This window comes from Anopheles maculipalpis (assembly GCF_943734695.1).
Source record: "Anopheles maculipalpis chromosome X unlocalized genomic scaffold, idAnoMacuDA_375_x X_unloc_153, whole genome shotgun sequence".
Classification (NCBI taxonomy): domain Eukaryota; kingdom Metazoa; phylum Arthropoda; class Insecta; order Diptera; family Culicidae; genus Anopheles; species Anopheles maculipalpis.
This window is the reverse complement of record NW_026060473.1, coordinates 5,001-14,275: the sequence shown is the minus strand read 5'-3', so window position 1 is coordinate 14,275 and position 9,275 is coordinate 5,001.

Below are 9,275 nucleotides of genomic sequence, written 5' to 3'. Positions count from 1 at the left end.
ACTTATTCGTTTCGATACCTTACACTACGTCAAGCTTATTCAATTTGTATATTCGCATGGCGAACGTTTTGATGCGGAGACGTTCAGAGTCCGCGGTACTTCCAACCGGGTATGGTTGCCGTACGACCAACAGGAGATAACATCCAACACACTACAATCCTTTGAGGGTTTTAGGGCATCGTCCCGATACCCTAGCTATGCACAACATTGGCTCAGTAACCCGTACTGGTGTCTAAGGTACGACTAGATACTCAACTTGCACCTTGTGACAGTGTTTAGAACACGTTTCTATACATTTTTCATTTTTGTGTCACGACACCATACCCTCTTACTATAGCCAACGAACAACATCACCTTACCACAAGTGACCATTTTTATCCGTCCCTACATTAAACGACTTTGACACATTTTTCTCCTATACCTCCATACAAGTCTGAGGGCCGGGTGAATTTTCGCTTTTTACCTTTGGACATGTCGGTCACCCTTACTTTTCCCCATACATATGAGCCAAGCAGAGGCTCATTTACCCGAACTGGTGTCTAAGGTACGACTAGATACTCGATTTGCACCTTGTGACAGTGTTTAGAACACGTTCCCATACATTTTTCATTTTTGTGTCACGACACCATACCCTCTTACTATAGCCAATGAACAACATCACTTTACCACAAGTGACCATTTTTATCCATCCCAAAATTAAACGACCTCGGAATTTTTTTCTCCTACATCGCCATACAACTTTGAGGGTCGGGTGACTTTTGCTATTTACCGTCGGAGTTCACTTTTCATGCTTAAAAATGCATCCTGACACAGTTTTACTCAAAGTTAGAGTCAAAAAAATTTTTGTCAAAAAATCTTCCGTCGGTCATACCGGTACCCATGTCTCATAACTTGTACCAAGTTGTGAAGGGTAAATTTTGACAAAAATCCAAAAAAATCATTAAAAAGTCGCTATTGCTTATTGCATTCAGCATCGTTAGACGACTCTTATATGCCTTGGATGACCACTGTCTGATGATTATTTTAGCTTTTATGCCAAAATTTTGATTTCGTGTCTTACGTCCCTACATTAGACGACCTTGGATTTTCGTCTCCTGCACCGCCATGCAACTTTGATGGTCGGGTAACTTTCACTATTTACTGTCGGAGATCACTTTTCATGATTAATAATGCATCCTGAGACCGTTTTACTCAAAGTTAGAGCAAAAAAATTTTTTGTCCAAAAATCTTCCGTCGGTCATACCGGTACCCATGTCCTATGACTTGTACCAAGTTGTGAAGGGTAAATTTTGACAAAAATCCAAAAAAATCTTTAAAAAGTCGCTATTGCTTATTGCATTCAGCATCGTTAGACGACTCTTATATGCCTTGGATGACCACTGTCTGATGATTATTTTAGCTTTTATGCCAAAATTTTGATTTCGTGTCTTACGTCCCTACATTAGACGACCTTGGATTTTCGTCTCCTGCACCGCCATGCAACTTTGATGGTCGGGTAACTTTCGCTATTTACTGTCGGAGATCACTTTTCATGATTAATAATGCATCCTGAGACCGTTTTACTCAAAGTTAGAGCAAAAAAATTTTTTGTCCAAAAATCTTCCGTCGGTCATACCGGTACCCATGTCCTATGACTTGTACCAAGTTGTGAAGGGTACATTTTGACAAAAATCCAAAAAAATCTTTAAAAAGTCGCTATTGCTTATTGCATTTCGCATCGTTAGACGACTCTAATATGCCTTGGATGACCACTGTCTGATGATTATTTTAGATTTTATGCCAAAATTTTGATTTCGTGTCTTACGTCCCTACATTAGACGACCTTGGATTTTCGTCTCCTGCACCGCCATGCAACTTTGATGGTCGGGTAACTTTCGCTATTTACTGTCGGAGATCACTTTTCATGATTAATAATGCATCCTGAGACCGTTTTACTCAAAGTTAGAGCAAAAAAATTTTTTGTCCAAAAATCTTCCGTCGGTCATACCGGTACCCATGTCCTATGACTTGTACCAAGTTGTGAAGGGTACATTTTGACAAAAATCCAAAAAAATCTTTAAAAAGTCGCTATTGCTTATTGCATTCAGCATCGTTAGACGACTCTTATATGCCTTGGATGACCACTGTCTGATGATTATTTTAGCTTTTATGCCAAAATTTTGATTTCGTGTCTTACGTCCCTACATTAGACGACCTTGGATTTTCGTCTCCTGCACCGCCATGCAACTTTGATGGTCGGGTAACTTTCACTATTTACTGTCGGAGATCACTTTTCATGATTAATAATGCATCCTGAGACCGTTTTACTCAAAGTTAGAGCAAAAAATTTTTTTGTCCAAAAATCTTCCGTCGGTCATACCGGTACCCATGTCCTATGACTTGTACCAAGTTGTGAAGGGTACATTTTGACAAAAATCCAAAAAAATCATTAAAAAGTCGCTATTGCTTATTGCATTTCGCATCGTTAGACGACTCTAATATGCCTTGGATGACCACTGTCTGATGATTATTTTAGATTTTATGCCAAAATTTTGATTTCGTGTCTTACGTCCCTACATTAGACGACCTTGGATTTTCGTCTCCTGCACCGCCATGCAACTTTGATGGTCGGGTAACTTTCGCTATTTACTGTCGGAGATCACTTTTCATGATTAATAATGCATCCTGAGACCGTTTTACTCAAAGTTAGAGCAAAAAAATTTTTTGTCCAAAAATCTTCCGTCGGTCATACCGGTACCCATGTCCTATGACTTGTACCAAGTTGTGAAGGGTACATTTTGACAAAAATCCAAAAAAATCATTAAAAAGTCGCTATTGCTTATTGCATTTCGCATCGTTAGACGACTCTAATATGCCTTGGATGACCACTGTCTGATGATTATTTTAGATTTTATGCCAAAATTTTGATTTCGTGTCTTACGTCCCTACATTAGACGACCTTGGATTTTCGTCTCCTGCACCGCCATGCAACTTTGATGGTCGGGTAACTTTCGCTATTTACTGTCGGAGATCACTTTTCATGCTTAAAAATGCATCCTGACACCGTTTTACTCAAAGTTAGAGCAAAAAAATTTTTTGTCCAAAAATCTTCCGTCGGTCATACCGGTACCCATGTCCTATGACTTGTACCAAGTTGTGAAGGGTACATTTTGACAAAAATCCAAAAAAATCATTAAAAAGTCTCCATTGCTTATTGCATTTCGCATCGTTAGACGACTCTAATATGCCTTGGATGACCACTGTCTGATGATTATTTTAGATTTTATGCCAAAATTTTGATTTCGTGTCTTACGTCCCTACATTAGACGACCTTGGATTTTCTTCTCCCACACCGCCATACAACTTTGATGGTCGGGTGACTTTTGCTATTTACTGTCGGTGTTCACTTTTCGTGGTTAAATATGTATTCTGAGACAGTTTTACTCAAAGTTAGAGAAAAAAATTTTCTTCTCAATAAATCCCCCGAAACCAATGTCTTATACATTGTACCAGGTTATGAGGCGCACCTGTGTGTGAAGAGTTCTTCGTGTGGTTTATAGACATTTCAGGCACTTGGTATATATTTTTGGTTTCGGACAACCAATTCGACTTGCCTTCATCTCTTGTTAGGTTTATAATATCAATACTCGACCTTATATGCATGTTCAGGGACATCATTTTAACTTTCGGTTTGTACCCAAGTCCCGAACTTAGAGATATTTTTGGTTTTGGACCAACCAATTCGACTTGCCTTCATCTCTTGTTAGGTTTATAATATCAATACTCGAACTTATATGCATGTTCAGGGACATCATTTTAACTTTCGGTTTGCACCCAAGTCCCGAACTTAGAGATATTTTTGGTTTCGGACCAACCAATTCGACTTGCCTTCATCTCTTGTTAGGTTTATAATATCAATACTCGAACTTATATGCATGTTCAGGGACATCATTTTAACTTTCGGTTTGCACCCAAGTCCCGAACTCAGAGATATTTTTGGTTTCCGACCAACCAATTCGACTTGCCTTCATCTCTTGTTAGGTTTATAATATCAATACTCGAACTTATATGCATGTTCAGGGACATCATTTTAACTTTCGGTTTGCACCCAAGTCCCGAACTTAGAGATATTTTTGGTTTCGGACCAACCAATTCGACTTGCCTTCATCTCTTGTTAGGTTTATAATATCAATACTCGAACTTATATGCATGTTCAGGGACATCATTCTAACTTTCGGTTTGTACCCAAGTCCCGAACTTAGTGATATTTTTGGTTTCCGACCAACCAATTCGACTTGCCTTCATCTCTTGTTAGGTTTATAATATCAATACTCGAACTTATGTGCATGTTCAGGGACATCATATTAACTTTTGGTTTGCGCACAAGTCCCGAACTTAGAGATATTTTTGGTTTCTTACTTACCAATTCGACTTGCCTTCATCTCTTGTTAGGTTTATAATATCAATACTCGAACTTATGTGCATGTTCAGGGACATCATTTTAACTTTCGGTTTGTACCCAAGTCCCGAACTTAGTGATATTTTTGGTTTCTCACCAACCAATTCGACTTGCCTTCATCTCTTGTTAGGTTTATAATATCAATACTCGAACTTATATGCATGTTCAGGGACATCATATTAACTTTCGGTTTGTACCCAAGTCCCGAACTTAGTGATATTTTTGGTTTCCGACCAACCAATTCGACTTGCCTTCATCTCTTGTTAGGTTTATAATATCAATACTCGAACTTATATGCATGTTCAGGGACATCATTTTAACTTTCGGTTTGCACCCAAGTCCCGAACTTAGAGATATTTTTGGTTTCGGACCAACCAATTCGACTTGCCTTCATCTCTTGTTAGGTTTATAATATCAATACTCGAACTTATATGCATGTTCAGGGACATCATATTCACTTTCGGTTTGTACCCAAGTCCCGAACTTAGAGACATTTTTGGTTTCGGACCAACCAATTCGACTTGCCTTCATCTCTTGTTAGGTTTATAATATCAATACTCGAACTTATATGCATGTTCAGGGACATCATTTTAACTTTCGGTTTGCGCACAAGTCCCGAACTTAGTGATATTTTTGGTTTTGGACCAACCAATTCGACTTGCCTTCATCTCTTGTTAGGTTTATAATATCAATACTCGAACTTATATGCATGTTCAGGGACATCATTTTAACTTTCGGTTTGCTCCCAAGTCCCGAACTTAGAGATATTTTTGGTTTCGGACCAACCAATTCGACTTGCCTTCATCTCTTGTTAGGTTTATAATATCAATACTCGAACTTATATGCATGTTCAGGGACATCATATTAACTTTCGGTTTGCGCACAAGTCCCGAACTTAGAGATATTTTTGGTTTCGGACCAACCAATTCGACTTGCCTTCATCTCTTGTTAGGTTTATAATATCAATACTCGAACTTATATGCATGTTCAGAGGACATCATTTTAACTTTCGGTTTGTACCCAAGTCCCGAACTTAGTGATATTTTTGGTTTCTCACCAACCAAATCGACTTGCCTTCATCTCTTGTTAGGTTTATAATATCAATACTCGAACTTATATGCATGTTCAGGGACATCATTTTAACTTTCGGTTTGTACCCAAGTCCCGAACTTAGTGATATTTTTGGTTTCTCACCAACCAAATCGACTTGCCTTCATCTCTTGTTAGGTTTATAATATCAATACTCGAACTTATGTGCATGTTCAGGGACATCATTTTAACTTTCGGTTTGTACCCAAGTCCCGAACTTAGTGATATTTTTGGTTTCTCACCAACCAATTCGACTTGCCTTCATCTCTTGTTAGGTTTATAATATCAATACTCGAACTTATATGCATGTTCAGGGACATCATATTAACTTTCGGTTTGTACCCAAGTCCCGAACTTAGTGATATTTTTGGTTTCCGACCAACCAATTCGACTTGCCTTCATCTCTTGTTAGGTTTATAATATCAATACTCGAACTTATATGCATGTTCAGGGACATCATTTTAACTTTCGGTTTGCACCCAAGTCCCGAACTTAGAGATATTTTTGGTTTCGGACCAACCAATTCGACTTGCCTTCATCTCTTGTTAGGTTTATAATATCAATACTCGAACTTATATGCATGTTCAGGGACATCATATTCACTTTCGGTTTGTACCCAAGTCCCGAACTTAGAGACATTTTTGGTTTCGGACCAACCAATTCGACTTGCCTTCATCTCTTGTTAGGTTTATAATATCAATACTCGAACTTATATGCATGTTCAGGGACATCATTTTAACTTTCGGTTTGCGCACAAGTCCCGAACTTAGTGATATTTTTGGTTTTGGACCAACCAATTCGACTTGCCTTCATCTCTTGTTAGGTTTATAATATCAATACTCGAACTTATATGCATGTTCAGGGACATCATTTTAACTTTCGGTTTGCTCCCAAGTCCCGAACTTAGAGATATTTTTGGTTTCGGACCAACCAATTCGACTTGCCTTCATCTCTTGTTAGGTTTATAATATCAATACTCGAACTTATATGCATGTTCAGGGACATCATATTAACTTTCGGTTTGCGCACAAGTCCCGAACTTAGAGATATTTTTGGTTTCGGACCAACCAATTCGACTTGCCTTCATCTCTTGTTAGGTTTATAATATCAATACTCGAACTTATATGCATGTTCAGGGACATCATTTTAACTTTCGGTTTGTACCCAAGTCCCGAACTTAGTGATATTTTTGGTTTCTCACCAACCAAATCGACTTGCCTTCATCTCTTGTTAGGTTTATAATATCAATACTCGAACTTATATGCATGTTCAGGGACATCATTTTAACTTTCGGTTTGTACCCAAGTCCCGAACTTAGTGATATTTTTGGTTTCTCACCAACCAAATCGACTTGCCTTCATCTCTTGTTAGGTTTATAATATCAATACTCGAACTTATATGCATGTTCAGGGACATCATTCTAACTTTCGGTTTGTACCCAAGTCCCGAACTTAGTGATATTTTTGGTTTCCGACCAACCAATTCGACTTGCCTTCATCTCTTGTTAGGTTTATAATATCAATACTCGAACTTATATGCATGTTCAGGGACATCATATTAACTTTTGGTTTGCGCACAAGTCCCGAACTTAGAGATATTTTTGGTTTTGGACCAACCAATTCGACTTGCCTTCATCTCTTGTTAGGTTTATAATATCAATACTCGAACTTATATGCATGTTCAGGGACATCATATTAACTTTTGGTTTGCGCACAAGTCCCGAACTTAGAGATATTTTTGGTTTCTTACTTACCAATTCGACTTGCCTTCATCTCTTGTTAGGTTTATAATATCAATACTCGAACTTATGTGCATGTTCAGGGACATCATTTTAACTTTCGGTTTGTACCCAAGTCCCGAACTTAGTGATATATTTGGTTTCTCACCAACCAATTCGACTTGCCTTCATCTCTTGTTAGGTTTATAATATCAATACTCGAACTTATATGCATGTTCAGGGACATCATATTAACTTTCGGTTTGTACCCAAGTCCCCGAACTTAGTGATTATTTTTGGTTTCCGACCAACCAATTCGACTTGCCTTCATCTCTTGTTAGGTTTATAATATCAATACTCGAACTTATATGCATGTTCAGGGACATCATTTTAACTTTCGGTTTGCACCCAAGTCCCGAACTTAGAGATATTTTTGGTTTCGGACCAACCAATTCGACTTGCCTTCATCTCTTGTTAGGTTTATAATATCAATACTCGAACTTATATGCATGTTCAGGGACATCATTCTAACTTTCGGTTTGTACCCAAGTCCCGAACTTAGTGATATTTTTGGTTTCCGACCAACCAATTCGACTTGCCTTCATCTCTTGTTAGGTTTATAATATCAATACTCGAACTTATGTGCATGTTCAGGGACATCATATTAACTTTTGGTTTGCGCACAAGTCCCGAACTTAGAGATATTTTTGGTTTCTTACTTACCAATTCGACTTGCCTTCATCTCTTGTTAGGTTTATAATATCAATACTCGAACTTATGTGCATGTTCAGGGACATCATTTTAACTTTCGGTTTGTACCCAAGTCCCGAACTTAGTGATATTTTTGGTTTCTCACCAACCAATTCGACTTGCCTTCATCTCTTGTTAGGTTTATAATATCAATACTCGAACTTATATGCATGTTCAGGGACATCATATTCACTTTCGGTTTGCGCACAAGTCCCGAACTTAGAGATATTTTTGGTTTCTTACCAACCAATTCGACTTGCCTTCATCTCTTGTTAGGTTTATAATATCAATACTCGAACTTATATGCATGTTCAGGGACATCATATTAACTTTCGGTTTGTACCCAAGTCCCGAACTTAGTGATATTTTTGGTTTCTCACCAACCAAATCGACTTGCCTTCATCTCTTGTTAGGTTTATAATATCAATACTCGAACTTATATGCATGTTCAGCGGACATCATATTAACTTTCGGTTTGTACCCAAGTCCCGAACTTAGTGATATTTTTGGTTTTGGACCAACCAATTCGACTTGCCTTCATCTCTTGTTAGGTTTATAATATCAATACTCGAACTTATATGCATGTTCAGGGACATCATTTTAACTTTCGGTTTGCACCCAAGTCCCGAACTTAGTGATATTTTTGGTTTCTCACCAACCAAATCGACTTGCCTTCATCTCTTGTTAGGTTTATAATATCAATACTCGAACTTATATGCATGTTCAGGGACATCATATTAACTTTCGGTTTGTACCCAAGTCCCGAACTTAGTGATATTTTTGGTTGGTGACACCAACCAATTCGACTTGCCTTCATCTCTTGTTAGGTTTATAATATCAATACTCGAACTTATATGCATGTTCAGGGACATCATTTTAACTTTCGGTTTGCACCCAAGTCCCGAACTTAGTGATATATTTGGTTTTGGACCAACCAATTCGACTTGCCTTCATCTCTTGTTAGGTTATCAAAATTTTTAATGCAATTGCATGTATTTTGTGAGCTTATGGGTGAGGGATTTATGTAGCGGACTTAGAGAAATTTTTGAAGTCCAAACATTCAATTTGGACTCCATACTCCATTGCTCCTCTAAGAGGTACCTAGTACCCCGTACCGAAGCAACCTTCACGTTTGAACTTTCCACTAGGAGGTGCAGCCATCACTCGACATGTTAATCATTATCACCCCATACTACTCTCTATATCCGGATACGGCGCTAACCCGATTGCTTGCCCCGACAGCAATCGACCCACTCGTAAGCGGGTTACCCGTAGGTAAGT